We start from the raw sequence: 16,227 nt of genomic DNA, 5'->3' as shown, positions 1-16,227 counted from the left end.
AGTAACAGGTCCTGAATGATGTTGACACTGGTCACACTAAGGCATGTTAATAGGAGAGTAACAGGCCCTGAATGATATTATCACTCATCACACTGAGGGATGTTAATAGGACAGTAACAGATCCTGAATGATATTATCACTGGTCACACTAAGGGATGTTAAGAGGACAGTAACAGACCCTGAATGATATTATCACTGGTCACACTAAGGGATGATAATAGGACAGTAACTGACCCTGAATGATATTATCACTGGTCACACGAAGGGAAGTTAATAGGACAGTAACTGACCCTGAATGATATTATCACTGGTCACACTAAGGGATGTTAATAGGACAGTAACAGACCCTGAATGATATTATAACTGGTCACACTAAGGGATGTTAATAGGAGAGTAACAGACCTGAATGATATTATCACTGGTCACACTAAGCGATGTTAATAGGACAGTAACAGACCCTGAATGATAATATCACTGGTCACACTAAGGGATGTTAATAGGACAGTATCAGACACTGAATGATATTATCACTGGTCACACTAAGGGATGTTAATATTTCAGTAACAGACCCTGAATGATATTATCACTGGTCACTCTCAGGGATGTGAATAGGACAGTAACAGTCCCTGAATGATCTTATTACTGGTCACACTAAGGGATGTTAATAGGACAGTAACAGGCCCTGAATGATGTTATCACTGGTCACACTAAGGGATGTTAATAGGAGAGTAACAGGCCCTGAATCATATTATCACGGTCACACGAAGGGATGTTAATCGGAGAGTAACAGGCCATGAATGATGTTATCACTGGTCACACTAAGGGATGTTAAAAGGACAGTAACAGGTCCTGAATGATGTTATCACTGGTCACACTAAGGGATGTTAATAGGAGAGTAACAGGCCCTGAATGATATTATCACTGGTCACACGAAGGGATGTTAATAGGACAGTAACAGGCCCTGAATGATATTATCACTGGTCACACTCAGGGATGTTAATAGGACAGTAACAGACCCTGAATGATATTATCACTGGTCACACAGAGGGATGTTAATAGGACAGTAACAGACCCTGAATGATGTTATCACTGGTCACACTAAGGGATGTTAATAGGACAGTAACAGACCCTGAATGATATTATCACTGGTCACACTAAGGGATGTTAATAGGGCAGTAACAGACCCTGAATGATATTATCACTGGTCACACTAAGCGATGTTAATAGGAGAGTAACAGACCCTGAATGATATTATCACTGGTCACACTAAGGGATGTTAATAGGACAGTAACAGACCCTGAATGATATTATCACTGGTCACACTAAGGGATGTTAATAGGACAGTAACAGACCCTGAATGATATTATCACTGGTCTCACTAAGTGATGTTAATGGGACAGTAACAGACCCTGAATGATACTATTACTGGTCACACTAAGGGATGTTAATCGGACAGTAACAGACCCTGAATGATGTTATCACTGGTCACACTAAGGGATGTTAATAGGACTGTAACAGGCCCTGAATGATGTTATCACTGGTCACACTAAGGGATGTTAATAGGACAGTAACAGACCCTGAATGATAATATCACTGGTCACACTAAGGGATGTTAATAGGACAGTATCAGACCCTGAATGATATTATCACTGGTCACACTAAGGGATCTTAATAGGAGAGTAGCAGGCCCTGAATAATGTTATCACTGGTCACACGAAGGGATGTTAAAAGGACAGTAACAGGTCCTGAATCATATTATCACTGGTCACACTAAGGGATGTTAATAGGAGAGTAACAGGCCCTGAATGATATTATCACTGGTCACACTAAGGGATGTTAATAGGACAGTAACAGGCCCTGAATGATATTATCACTGGTCACACTAAGGGATGTTAATAGGACAGTAACAGACACTGAATGATAATATCACTGGTCACACTAAGGGATGTTAATAGGACAGTACCAGACCCTGAATGATATTATCACTGGTCACACTAAGGGATGTTAATAGGACAGTAACAGGCCCTGAATGATATTATCACTGGTCACATTAAGGGATCTTAATAGGACAGTAACAGACCGTGAATGCTATCATCACTGGTCACACTAAGAGATGTTAATAGGACAGTAACAGACACTGAATGATATTATCACTGGTCAGATTAAGAGATTTTAATAGGACAGTAACAGACCCAGAATGATATTATCACTGGTCACACTAAGGGATGTTAATAGTTCAGTAACAGACCCTGAATGATATTATCACTGGTCACACTAAGGGATGTTAATAGGACAGTATCAGACCCTGAATGATATGAACACTGGTGACACTAAGGGATGTTAACAGGACAGTAACAGACCGTGAATGATATTATCATTGGTCACACTAAGGGATGTTAACAGGACAGTAACAGACCGTGAATGATATTATCATTGGTCACACTAAGGGATGTTAACAGGACAGTAACAGGCCCTGAATGATGTTATCACTGGTCACACTAAGGGATGTTAATGGGACAGTAACAGGCCCTGAATGATGTTATCACTGGTCACACTAAGGGATGTTAAAAGGACAGTAACAGGTCCTGAAAGATGTTGACCCTGGTCACACTAAGGCATGTTAATAGGAGAGTAACAGGCCCTGAATGATATTGTCACTGGTCACACTAAGGGATGTTAGTAGGACAGTAACAGGCCCTGAATGATATTATCACTGGTCACACTAAGGGATTTTAATAGGACAGTAACAGACCCTGAATGATGTTATCACTGGTCACACTAAGGGATTTTAATAGGACAGTAACAGACCCTGAATGATATTATCACTGGTCTCACTAAGGGATGTTAATAGGACAGTAACAGACCCTGAATGATATTATCACTGGTCACACTAAGGGATGTTAATAGGACAGTAACAGACCCTGAATGGTGTTATCACTGGTCACACGAAGGGGTGTTAATAGGACAGTAACAGGCCCTGAATGATGTTATCACTGGTCACACGAAGGGATGTTAATAGGAGAGTAACAGGCCCTGAATGATATTATCACTGGTCACACTAAGGGATGTTAATAGGAGAGTAACACTCCCTGAATGATGTTATCACTGGTCCCACTAAGGGATGTTAAAAGGACAGTAACAGGTCCTGAATGATGTTAGCACTGGTCACACTAAGGCATGTTAATAGGAGAGTAACAGGCCTTGAATGATATTATCACTGGTCACACTAAGGGATGTGAATAGGACAGTAACAGACCCTGAATGATATTAACACTGGTCACACTAAGGGATGCTAATAGGAGAGTAACAGACCCTGAATGATATTATCACTGGTCACACTAAGGGATGTTAATAGGACAGTAACAGGCCCTGAATGATATTATCTCAGGTCACATTAAGGGATCTTAATAGGACAGTAACAGACCGTGAATGCTATCATCACTGGTCACTCTAAGAGATGTTAATAGGACAGTAACAGGCCCTGAATGATGTTATCACTCGTCACACGAAGGGATGTTAATAGGAGAGTAACAGGCCCTCAATGATGTGATCACTGGTCACACTAAGGGATGTTAAAAGGACAGTAACAGACCCTGAATGATGTTATCACTGGTCACACTAAGGGATGTTAATAGGAGAGTAACAGGCCCTGAATGATATTATCACTGGTCACACTAAGGGATGTTAATAGGAGAGTAACAGGCCCTGAATGATGTTATCACTGGTCACACGAAGGGATGTTAAAAGGACAGTAACAGGTCCTGAATCATGTTATCACTGGTCACACTAAGGGATGTTAATAGGACAGTAACTGACCCTGAATGATATTATCACTGGTCACACTAAGGGATGTTAATAGGACAGTAACAGGCCCTGAATGATATTATCACTGGTCACACTAAGGGAAGTTAATAGGACAGTAACTGACCCTGAATGATATTATCACTGCTCACTCTAAGGGATGTTAATAGGACAGTAACAGACCCTGAATGATATTATCACTGGTCACACTAAGGGATGTTGATAGGAGAGTAACAGACCCTGAATGATATTATCACTGGTCACACTAAGGGATGTTAATAGGACAGTAACAGACCCTGAATGATATTATCACTGGTCACACTAAGGGATGTTAACAGGAGAGTAACAGGCCCTGAATGATATTATCACTGGTCACACTAAGGGATGTTAATAGGACAGTAACAGACCCTGAATGATATTATCACTGGTCACACTAAGGGATGTTAATAGGAGAGTAACAGACCCTGAATGATATTTTCACTGATCACACTGAGGGAAGTTAATAGGACAGTAACAGACCCTGAATGATATTATCACTGGTCACACTAAGGGATGTTAATAGGACAGTAACAGACCCTGAATGATATTATCACTGGTCTCACTAAGTGATGTTAATGGGACAGTAACAGACCCTGAATGACACTATTACTGGTCACACTAAGGGATGTTAATCAGACAGTAACAGACCCTGAATGACGTTATCACTGGTCACACTAAGGGATGTTAATAGGACTGTAACAGGCCCTGAATGATGTTATCACTGGTCACACTAAGGGATGTTAATAGGACAGTAACAGACCCTGAATGATAATATCACTGGTCACACTAAGGGATGTTAATAGGACAGTATCAGACCCTGAATGATATTATCACTGGTCACACTAAGGGATGTTCATAGGACAGTAACAGGCCCTGAATGATATTATCACTGGTCACATTAAGGGATCTGAATAGGACAGTAACAGACCGTGAATGCTATCATCACTGGTCACACTAAGAGATGTTAATAGGACAGTAACAGACCCTGAATGATATTATCACTGGTCAGATTAAGAGATTTTAATAGGACAGTAACAGACCCAGAATGATATTATCACTGGTCACACTAAGGGATGTTAATAGTTCAGTAACAGACCCTGAATGATATTATCACTGGTCACACTAAGGGATGTCAATAGGACAGTATCAGACCCTGAATGATATGAACACTGGTGACACTAAGGTATGTTAATAGGACAGTAACAGTCCCTGAATGATATTATCACTGGTCACACTAAGGGATGTTAATAGGACAGTAACAGACCCTGAATGATATGAACACTGGTGACACTAAGGGATGTTAATAGGATAGTAACAGTCCCTGAATGATATTAACACTGTTCACACTAAGGGATGGTAATAGGATAGTAACAGACCCTGAGTGATATTATCACTGGTCACACTAAGGGATTTTAATAGGACAGTAACAGACCCTTAATGATATTATCACTGGTCTCACTAAGGGATGTTAATAGGACAGTAACAGACCCTGAATGATATTATCATTGGTCACACTAAGGGATGTTAACAGGACAGTAACAGGCGCTGAATGATGTTGTCACTGGTCACACTAAGGGATGTTAATGGGACAGTCACAGACCCTGAATGATGTTATCACTGGTCACACGAAGGGATGTTAATAGGACAGTCACAGGCCCTGAATGATGTTATCACTGGTCACACTAAGGGATGTTAAAAGGACAGTAACAGGTCCTCAATGATGTTATCACTGGTCACACTGAGGGATGTTAAAAGGACAGTAACAGGCCCTGAATGATGTTATCACTGGTCACACTAAGGGATGTTAAAAGGACAGTAACAGGTCCTGAATGATGTTGACACTGGTCACACTAAGGCATGTTAATAGGAGAGTAACAGGCCCTGAATGATATTATCACTCATCACACTGAGGGATGTTAATAGGACAGTAACAGATCCTGAATGATATTATCACTGGTCACACTAAGGGATGTTAAGAGGACAGTAACAGACCCTGAATGATATTATCACTGGTCACACTAAGGGATGATAATAGGACAGTAACTGACCCTGAATGATATTATCACTGGTCACACGAAGGGAAGTTAATAGGACAGTAACTGACCCTGAATGATATTATCACTGGTCACACTAAGGGATGTTAATAGGACAGTAACAGACCCTGAATGATATTATAACTGGTCACACTAAGGGATGTTAATAGGAGAGTAACAGACCTGAATGATATTATCACTGGTCACTCTAAGCGATGTTAATAGGACAGTAACAGACCCTGAATGATAACATCACTGGTCACACTAAGGGATGTTAATAGGACAGTATCAGACACTGAATGATATTATCACTGGTCACACTAAGGGATGTTAATATTTCAGTAACAGACCCTGAATGATATTATCACTGGTCACTCTCAGGGATGTGAATAGGACAGTAACAGTCCCTGAATGATCTTATTACTGGTCACACTAAGGGATGTTAATAGGACAGTAACAGGCCCTGAATGATGTTATCACTGGTCACACTAAGGGATGTTAATAGGAGAGTAACAGGCCCTGAATCATATTATCACTGGTCACACGAAGGGATGTTAATCGGAGAGTAACAGGCCATGAATGATGTTATCACTGGTCACACTAAGGGATGTTAAAAGGACAGTAACAGGTCCTGAATGATGTTATCACTGGTCACACTAAGGGATGTTAATAGGACAGTAACAGACCCTGAATGATATTATCACTGGTCACACTAAGGGATGTTAATAGGGCAGTAACAGACCCTGAATGATATTATCACTGGTCACACGAAGCGATGTTAATAGGAGAGTAACAGACCCTGAATGATATTATCACTGGTCACACTAAGGGATGTTAATAGGACAGTAACAGACCCTGAATGATATTATCACTGGTCACACTAAGGGATGTTAATAGGACAGTAACAGACCCTGAATGATATTATCACTGGTCTCACTAAGTGATGTTAATGGGACAGTAACAGACCCTGAATGATACTATTACTGGTCACACTAAGGGATGTTAATCGGACAGTAACAGACCCTGAATGATGTTATCACTGGTCACACTAAGGGATGTTAATAGGACTGTAACAGGCCCTGAATGATGTTATCACTGGTCACACTAAGGGATGTTAATAGGACAGTAACAGACCCTGAATGATAATATCACTGGTCACACTAAGGGATGTTAATAGGACAGTATCAGACCCTGAATGATATTATCACTGGTCACACTAAGGGATCTTAATAGGAGAGTAGCAGGCCCTGAATAATGTTATCACTGGTCACACGAAGGGATGTTAAAAGGACAGTAACAGGTCCTGAATCATATTATCACTGGTCACACTAAGGGATGTTAATAGGAGAGTAACAGGCCCTGAATGATATTATCACTGGTCACACTAAGGGATGTTAATAGGACAGTAACAGGCCCTGAATGATATTATCACTGGTCACACTAAGGGATGTTAATAGGACAGTAACAGACACTGAATGATAATATCACTGGTCACACTAAGGGATGTTAATAGGACAGTACCAGACCCTGAATGATATTATCACTGGTCACACTAAGGGATGTTAATAGGACAGTAACAGGCCCTGAATGATATTATCACTGGTCACATTAAGGGATCTTAATAGGACAGTAACAGACCGTGAATGCTATCATCACTGGTCACACTAAGAGATGTTAATAGGACAGTAACAGACACTGAATGATATTATCACTGGTCAGATTAAGAGATTTTAATAGGACAGTAACAGACCCAGAATGATATTATCACTGTTCACACTAAGGGATGTTAATAGTTCAGTAACAGACCCTGAATGATATTATCACTGGTCACACTAAGGGATGTTAATAGGACAGTATCAGACCCTGAATGATATGAACACTGGTGACACTAAGGGATGTTAACAGGACAGTAACAGACCGTGAATGATATTATCATTGGTCACACTAAGGGATGTTAACAGGACAGTAACAGGCCCTGAATGATGTTATCACTGGTCACACTAAGGGATGTTAATGGGACAGTAACAGACCCTGAATGATGTTACCACTGGTCACACGAAGGGATGTTAATAGGACAGTCACAGGCCCTGAATGATGTTATCACTGGTCACACGAAGGGATGTTAAAAGGACAGTAACAGGTCCTGAATGATGTTATCACTGGTCACACAAAGGGATGTTAAAAGGACAGTAACAGGCCCTGAATGATGTTATCACTGGTCACACTAAGGGATGTTAAAAGGACAGTAACAGGTCCTGAAAGATGTTGACCCTGGTCACACTAAGGCATGTTAATAGGAGAGTAACAGGCCCTGAATGATATTGTCACTGGTCACACTAAGGGATGTTAGTAGGACAGTAACAGGCCCTGAATGATATTATCACTGGTCACACTAAGGGATTTTAATAGGACAGTAACAGACCCTGAATGATGTTATCACTGGTCACACTAAGGGATTTTAATAGGACAGTAACAGACCCTGAATGATATTATCACTGGTCTCACTAAGGGATGTTAATAGGACAGTAACAGACCCTGAATGATATTATCACTGGTCACACTAAGGGATGTTAATAGGACAGTAACAGACCCTGAATGGTGTTATCACTGGTCACACGAAGGGGTGTTAATAGGACAGTAACAGGCCCTGAATGATGTTATCACTGGTCACACTAAGGGATGTTAATAGGAGAGTAACAGGCCCTGAATGATATTATCACTGGTCACACTAAGGGATGTTAATAGGAGAGTAACACTCCCTGAATGATGTTATCACTGGTCCCACTAAGGGATGTTAAAAGGACAGTAACAGGTCCTGAATGATGTTAGCACTGGTCACACTAAGGCATGTTAATAGGAGAGTAACAGGCCTTGAATGATATTATCACTGGTCACACTCAGGGATGTGAATAGGACAGTAACAGACCCTGAATGATATTAACACTGGTCACACTAAGGGATGCTAATAGGAGAGTAACAGACCCTGAATGATATTATCACTGGTCACACTAAGGGATGTTAATAGGACAGTAACAGGCCCTGAATGATATTATCTCAGGTCACATTAAGGGATCTTAATAGGACAGTAACAGACCGTGAATGCTATCATCACTGGTCACTCTAAGAGATGTTAATAGGACAGTAACAGGCCCTGAATGATGTTATCACTCGTCACACGAAGGGATGTTAATAGGAGAGTAACAGGCCCTCAATGATGTGATCACTGGTCACACTAAGGGATGTTAAAAGGACAGTAACAGACCCTGAATGATGTTATCACTGGTCACACTAAGGGATGTTAATAGGAGAGTAACAGGCCCTGAATGATATTATCACTGGTCACACTAAGGGATGTTAATAGGAGAGTAACAGGCCCTGAATGATGTTATCACTGGTCACACGAAGGGTTGTTAAAAGGACAGTAACAGGTCCTGAATCATGTTATCACTGGTCACACTAAGGGATGTTAATAGGAGAGTAACAGGCCCTGAATGATATTATCACTGGTCACACTAAGGGATGTTAATAGGACAGTAACAGGCCCTGAATGATATTATCACTGGTCACACTAAGGGATGTTAATAGGACAGTAACAGACCCTGAATGATATTATCACTGGTCACACTAAGGGATGTTAATAGGACAGTAACTGACCCTGAATGATATTATCACTGGTCACACTAAGGGATGTTAATAGGACAGTAACAGGCCCTGAATGATATTATCACTGGTCACACTAAGGGAAGTTAATAGGACAGTAACTGACCCTGAATGATATTATCACTGCTCACACTAAGGGATGTTAATAGGACAGTAACAGACCCTGAATGATATTATCACTGGTCACACTAAGGGATGTTGATAGGAGAGTAACAGACCCTGAATGATATTATCACTGGTCACACTAAGGGATGTTAATAGGACAGTAACAGACCCTGAATGATATTATCACTGGTCACACTAAGGGATGTTAATAGGACAGTAACAGACCCTAAATGATATTATCACTGGTCACACTAAGCGATGTTAATAGGAGAGTAACAGACCCTGAATGATATTATCACTGGTCACACTTAGGGATGTTAATAGGACAGTAACAGACCCTGAATGATAGTATCACTGGTCACACTAAGGGATGTTAATAGGACAGTAACAGACCCTGAATGATAACATCACTGGTCACACTAAGGGATGTTAATAGGACAGTATCAGACCCTGAATGCTATCATCACTGGTCACACTAAGAGATGTTAATAGGACAGTAACAGACCCTGAATGATATTATCACTGGTCACATTAAGAGATTTTAATAGGACAGTAACAGACCCAGAATGATATTATCACTGGTCACACTAAGGGATGTTGATAGTTCAGTAACAGACCCTGAATGATATTATCACTGGTCACACGAAGGGATGTTAATAGAATAGTAACAGACCCTGAATGATATTATCACTGGTCACACTAAGGGATGTTAATAGTTCAGTAACAGACCCTGAATGATATTATCACTGGTCACACTAAGGGATGTTAATAGAACAGTAACAGACCCTGAATGATATTATCACTGGTCACACTAAGGGATGTTAATAGGACAGTATCAGACCCTGAATGATATGAACACTGGTGACACTAAGGGATGTTAATAGGACAGTAACAGTCCCTGAATGATTTTATCACTGGTCACACTAAGGGCTGTAAATAGGACAGTAACAAACCCTGAATGATATTATCACTGGTCACACTAAGGGATGTTAATGGGACAGTAACAGACCCTGAACGATGTTATCACTGGTCACACAAAGGGATGTTAATAGGACAGTAACAGGCCCTGAATGATGTTATCACTGGTCACACTAAGGGATGTTAATAGGAGAGTAACAGGCCCTGAATGATGTTATCACTGGTCACACTAAGGGATGTTAAAAGGACAGTAACAGACCCTGAATGATGTTATCACTGGTCACACTAAGGGATGTTAAAAGGACAGTAACAGGCCCTGAATGATGTTATCACTGGTCACACGAAGGGATGTTAATAGGACAGTAACAGACCCTGAATGGTGTTATCACTGGTCACACGAAGGGATGTTAATAGGACAGTAACAGGCGCTGAATGATGTTATCACTGGTCACACTAGGGGATGTTAATAGGAGAGTAACAGGCCCTCAATGATATTATCACTGGTCACACTAAGGCATGTTAATAGGAGAGTAACAGGCCCTGAATGATATTATCACTGGTCACACTAAGGGATGTTAATAGGACAGTTTCAGACCCTGAATGGTATGAACACTGGTGACACTAAGGGATGTTAATAGGATTGTAACAGGCCCTGAATGATATTATCACTGGTCACACTAAGGGATGTTAATAGGACAGTAACAGTCCCTGAATGATATTATCACTGGTCACACTAAGGGATGTTGATAGGACAGTAACAGACCCTGAATGATATGAACACTGGTGACACTAAGGGACGTTAATAGGATAGTAACAGTCCCTGAATGATATTAACACTGGTCACACTAAGGGATGTTAATAGGATAGTAACAGGCCCTGAATGATGTTATCACTGGTCACACTAAGGGATGTTAAAAGGACAGTAACAGGCCCTGAATGATGTTATCACTGGTCACACTAAGGGATGTTAATGGGACAGTAACAGAGCCTGAATGATGTTATCACTGGTCACACGAAGGGATGTTAATAGGACAGTCACAGGCTCTGAATGATGTTATCACTGGTCACACTAAGGGATGTTAAAAGGACAGTAACAGGTCCTGAATGATGTTATCACTGGTCACACTAAGGGATGTTAAAAGGACAGTAACAGGCCCTGAATGATGTTATCACTTGTCACACGAAGGGATGTTAATCGGACAGTAACAGACCCTGAATGATGTTATCACTGGTCACACGAAGGGATGTTAATAGGACAGTAACAGGCCCTGAATGATGTTATCACTGGTCACACTAAGGGATGTTAATAGGAGAGTAACAGGCCCTGAATGAAATTATCACTGGTCACACTAAGGGATGTTAATTGGAGAGTAACAGGCCCTGAATGATGTTATCACTGGTCACACTAAGGGATGTTAAAAGGACAGTAACAGGTCCTGAATGATGTTATTACTGGTCACACTAAGGCATGTTAATAGGACAGTAACAGACCCTGAATGATATTATCACTGGTCACACTAACGGATGTTAATAGGAGAGTAACAGACCCTGAATGATATTACCACTGGTCACACTGAGGGATGTTCATGGGACAGTAACAGGCCCTGAATGATATTATCACTGGTCGCACTAAGGGATGTTAATAGGAGAGTAACAGACCCTGAATGATATTATCACTGGTCACACTAAGGGATGTTAATAGGACAGTAACAGACCCTGAATGATATTATCACTGGTCACACTAAGGGATGTTAATAGGACAGTAACTGACCCTGAATGATATTATCACTGGTCACACTAAGGGATGTTAATAGGACAGTAACAGACCCTGAATGGTATTATCACTGGTCACACTAAGGGATGTTAATAGGACAGTATCAGACCCTGAATGATATTATCACTGGTCACACTACGGGATGTTAATAGGACAGTAACAGGCCCTGAATGATATTATCACTGGTCACATTAAGGGATCTTAATAGGACAGTAACAGACCGTGAATGCTGTCATCACTGGTCACACTAAGGGATGTTAATAGTTCAGTAACAGACCCTGAATGATATTATCAGTGGTCACACTGAGGGATGTTAATAGAACAGTATCAGACCCTGAATGATATGAACACTGGTGACACTAAGGGATGTTAATAGGACAGTAACAGTCCCTGAATGATATTATCAGTGGTCACACTAAGGGATGTTAATAGAACAGTATCAGACCCTGAATGATATGAACACTGGTGACACTAAGGGATGTTAATAGGACAGTAACAGTCCCTGAATGATATTATCACTGGTCACACTAAGGGATGTTAATAGGACAGTATCAGACCCTGAATGATATGAACACTGGTGACACTAAGGGATGTTAATAGGACAGTAACAGTCCCTGAATGATATTATCACTGGTCACACTAACGGATGTTAATAGGACAGTAACAGGCCCTGAGCGGGAAGCTTAAAAAGGCTTCAGAGACCCAGGTAAGGCCTCAGACCGTGGGTGTCGGTGGGAGGCGCGAGCGGGAAGGTTGAAAAAGCTTCAGAGACCAGGTAAGGCCTACCAGTTTCCAGTCTCGGACCTCAGAGGGAAGGAGAGAGGTAAAAAGTAATCCAAGTGTGACGTCACCAGAAAGTGGGTAAGTGATTGGTTGGTAAGTATTTCTCTCTTTTTTAAGCTTAAACTCTGTGGTTTATGGTTTCTAAGGTGTGATATTCATCATCTAGAATCGGGGCAGAGGGTATTTAAGAATAATATTAATAAATTTAATTTATTCCATAGAATGGGAGATCAGGTGATGTGTTGCTGCTGCAATATGTGGGAGCTGGTGGACACCATTGATGCTCACGGTGATCACATTTGCAGTAAGTGTTGGCTGCTCGAGGAATTCCGGCTCCGTGTTGAAGAGCTGGAGTCCGAGCTTCAAACACTGAGACACATCAGGGAGGGGGAGAGTTACCTGGATTCTGTGTATCACGAGGTATTCACACCAATTAGATTAATTAATTCAGATGTAGTCCGTGGCCAGGGTCAGGATGGTGTGACTAGAAGTGAGGCAGGTACGGGGATCCAGGAGGTAGTGTTGGAGGAGCCGCAGCCCTTGCTCTTGTCCAACAGGTTTGAGGCTCTTACTCCCTGTGAGGATGGGAACAGGGACTGCGGGGAGGATGAGCAACCCGGCCACAGCACCGTGGAACGGGGGGCCATTCAAGTGGGGGGAGATAAAAGAAATGTTGTAGTGGTAGGGGATAGTATCGTTAGGGGGATAGATAGAGTTCTTTGCAGCCAAGAGCGAGAGTCCCGAAGGCTGTGTTGCCTGCCCGGTGCCAGGGTTAAGGACATCTCCTCTGGACTGGAGAGAAACTTGGAGTGGGAGGGGGAGGATCCAGTTGTCGTGGTCCATGTTGGTACCAACGACATAGATAGGACAAGGAAGGAGGTTCTGCTGAGGGAGTTTGAGCAGCTAGGGGCCAAATTAAAAAGCAGAACCACAAGGGTGAGCCACGAGCGAATTTGGCTAGGACAAATAAAATTAGAGAGTTAAATGCGTGGCTCAAAGCCTGGTGTGGGAGAAATGGGTTTTGCTTCCTGGGACACTGGCACCAGTACTGGGACAGGCGAGAGCTGTTCCGTTGGGACGGACTTCACTTGGCCAGTGCTGGGACTAGAGTCCTGGCGAATCGAATAACTAGGGCTGTAGAGAGGGCTTTAAACTAATTAGTGGGGGGAGGTTTTAAGAGAGCGAAAAATAAAAATGACAGCGGAGAAGGCAATAGAGCAAGGTAGCAGCAGGGGAATTAAAAACCAGAGCGTGTCAGGAAGGGACAGAATGTATTATGATAAAGGTAAAGTAGTAAAAGGGGTAACAGCAGGAATAAATTGTCAGAAAACATATTTGAAAGTTCTTTATCTGAATGCACGCAGCATTCGTAACAAAATTGACGAGTTGACGGTGTAAATAACTACACATGGGTATGACCTGGTGGCCATTACGGAAACATGGCTGCAAGATAATCATGACTGGGAACTAAACATACAAGGGTATTTGACAATTAGGAAGGACAGACAGGAAGGAAAGGGAGGTGGGGTTGCTATGTTAATCAAGGATGGAATCACTGCAATAGTCAGAAATTATATTGGGTCAAAGGAGCAGGATAGTGAAATAGTTTGGGTGGAGATAAGGAATAAGAAGGGGAAAAAGTCACTAGTGGGCATAGTCTATAGGCCTCCTAACAGTTGCAACTCTGTTGGTCGGAGTATAAATCAGGAAATAGTTGGGGCTTGTAATAAGGGAACAGCTATAATCATGGGGGATTTTAACTTTCATATTGACTGGACTAATCAAATTGGGCATGGCAGCCTGGAGGAAGAGTTCATAGAGTGTATTAGGGACGGGTTCCTTGAGCAGTATGTTACTGAACCAACCAGGGGGCAGGCAATCTTAGATCTGGTCCTGTGTAATGAGACAGGATTAATAAAAAATGTCCCAGTAAAGGATCCCCTTGGAATGAGTGACCATAATATGGTTGAATTCCAAATTCAGTTTGAGGGTGAAAGAGTTGGATCTCAAACCAGCATACTGAGCTTAAATAAAGGAGACTATGAAGGTATGAGAGTAGAATTGACTAAAGTGGACTGGGAAAACAGATTAAAGTGTAAGACGGTACAAGAGCAGTGGTCTACATTCAAGGAGATATTTCACATCTTTCAAGATAAATATATTCCACTGAGGAAAAAGGGGAGTAAAAGAAAAGACAGCCATCCGTGGCTTAGTAAAGTAATAAAGGATAGTATCCGACTGAAAACAAGGGCATATAAAGTAGCCAAATCTAGTGGGAGGATAGAAGATTGGGAAGCATTTAAAAGCCAGCAAACAATAACTAAAAGATTAATTAAGAAAGGGAAGATAGATTATGAAAGTAAACTAGCAAAAAATATAAAAACAGATAGCAAGAGTTTCTACAGCTTTATAAAAAGAAAAAGGGTGGCTAAAGTGAACGTTGGTCCCTTAGAGGATGGGACCGGGAAACTAGTGGTGGGGAACATGGAGATGGCAAAGACGCTGAACAAATATTTTGTATCAGTCTTTACAGTAGAGGACACTAAAAATATCCCAACACTGGACAAACAGGGGGCAATGGGGGGGGGGGGGGAGGAGCTAAAGACGATTAAAATCACTAAGGAGATGGTACTCAGTAAAATAATGGGACTTAAGGCGGATAAATCCCCCGGACCTGATGGCCTACATCCTAGGGTCTTGAGAGAAGTGGCGGTAGGGATTGTGGATGCATTGGTGATTATTTTCCAGAACTCCCTGGACTCAGGAAAGGTCCCGGCAGATTGGAAAACTGCTAATGTAACACCCTTATTTAAGAAGGGAAGTAGACAAAAAGCTGGAAACTATAGACCAGTTAGCCTAACATCTGTGGTTGGCAAAATGTTGGAGTCCATTATTAAGGAAACAGTAACAGAGCATTTAGATAAACATAATTTAATAGGACAGAGTCAGCATGGTTTTATGAAGGGGAAGTCTTGTTTGACAAATTTGCTCGAATTCTTTGAGGATGTAACATACAGGGTGGATAAAGGGGAACCAGTGGATGTGGTGTATTTGGACTTCCAAAAGGCATTTGACAAGGTTCCACACAAAAGATTACTGATCAAGATAAGAAAT

The sequence above is a fragment of the Somniosus microcephalus genome, unplaced genomic scaffold (genome assembly GCF_052327205.1).
Source record: "Somniosus microcephalus isolate GS21.2 unplaced genomic scaffold, FLI_Smic_1.0 unresolved_chr1, whole genome shotgun sequence".
NCBI lineage: Eukaryota > Metazoa > Chordata > Chondrichthyes > Squaliformes > Somniosidae > Somniosus > Somniosus microcephalus.
The sequence above is the reverse complement of the archived record's forward strand: the minus strand, read 5'-3'. Positions refer to the sequence as shown.